Below are 1,665 nucleotides of genomic sequence, written 5' to 3'. Positions count from 1 at the left end.
CAAGAATAGGAACTCTCGGTAGTCTGGTTATATCCCCAGTGGAGGTAAGGTACCCCATGATTATCAGCCCTTCCAATATCTCATAGTCTAGAAGAGAATGTCCCCTAAGAGAAAGGGAAAGGGAGTTAGTTGCAAACATGGCTAGGCAGCTATAAAGCATAAGTGCCACCACGCACCACTAGTGTGCCATGTGCTCTAATGCAAGCCTTTATGACCATGTATGTCATGTTAATAATTACAACAAGCTTACATTATCAAACAACCCTACATACGACCAAATATGAAGTATAGCCTGGTAGACAACAGCAAGGGCTCCCTCCCTACTGGAGTAAGTTCATTGGTCAATTAATCCAGTTGTTCCTGTTTTGCTTTTGTGGAAGAGCTCAGTTTTCTAGAGGCCTTAGAAGCTATATGATGACAATGGTTGGAGAGTTCCTTCTTTGTGGACTATTATGACTTAAAAATTCCTTTTATCAGGGCTTAAGGGTTAGGCTTTAGGTTTCTAATTTGTATATGCAGGTCTCCTGAAGAACACAGGCAGTTCGATTGAGGAAACTTCTTGTGATATGAAACATTATCAGGCACCATTACTTATCATGGTATTTAAATCATGACTCTACCTTTAGAGAAAAAGTGGTTCTTTCTGTCTTGGCTTCAGGCTGCTGAAGTGAGTAACAGAGCATCACTTATTTCCTGACGCAGTAACCTCCTAAATGGATTCTTTTTAGGGCCAGTGATGTACACCTTCCATTCAGGAAGGAAGTGTGCATCTGGAGGCATTGGTAAAGATTTCTTGTCTCACTCTGGCTTGGGAAGAATATGGCTATTGCAAATTTTCTACTTTCATGACAATTTGACCTTCAGGTTCCTTGCATTTTGTACACAGAAAAGACTTCTCCACAAAGCTGTATGCTATTCTCTGCTTTTAAAAGGGCAGCTTGGGATGGCACTTATTTCATTGTGGCAGCACCATTATGACTAGATACCACATCCTTAACATTATTGCATTTTTTGGTCAAGACCTAAAGACTTCAGGTCAAGACTATCCCAAAAGATATGGTAATACACTTCTTTGGTATAATCTCAAAGTAACTGCCAGTTTTCCATTGGAAAGCCCAACCAGTTAGACATAGAATATAAGAATATGGTAGAACTTCCTCAAAGGAACTGGGGGAATGAAGAATGTAATGTACGTTAGGCACACAAATTATTGTTCTTTTTACCTTTGATTCCTTTCCACCGAATTATGAGTGAGCTCCCAACCCCCAACCTACCTGCTCATCCTTCACCTCAGTGAGGCTATTTTCAGGCTGTTGTGGAATTGAGTGTATAGAATTAAATTAATATTTCTCCTTCTAACACTTGTAAAATAAACAAAAGGAACAAATTTGAAAAAGAAACTATGTCTCTGTTATAGAAATAGGACCTGTACTACAAATGGAAAGGTTTCATCCACATAAATGAAAATAGTACCAGATAAAGGAAAACACTGGGGATCATTCATTTTTCTAATTGCAATCAGGGTACATATTTTTAAATTTTAGTCACAGACATATAAATGCAGTATTAGCAACTCTCAACTTGAAGAAGCAGCTACTATTGTTCTGGGTAGAGCACAGAGGAAACAATACCAACTGCATGTTATATTTATACAATTTAAAATGG

The sequence above is a fragment of the Balaenoptera musculus genome, chromosome 2 (assembly GCF_009873245.2).
Source record: "Balaenoptera musculus isolate JJ_BM4_2016_0621 chromosome 2, mBalMus1.pri.v3, whole genome shotgun sequence".
In the NCBI taxonomy this organism is placed as follows: domain Eukaryota; kingdom Metazoa; phylum Chordata; class Mammalia; order Artiodactyla; family Balaenopteridae; genus Balaenoptera; species Balaenoptera musculus.
The sequence above is the reverse complement of the archived record's forward strand: the minus strand, read 5'-3'. Positions refer to the sequence as shown.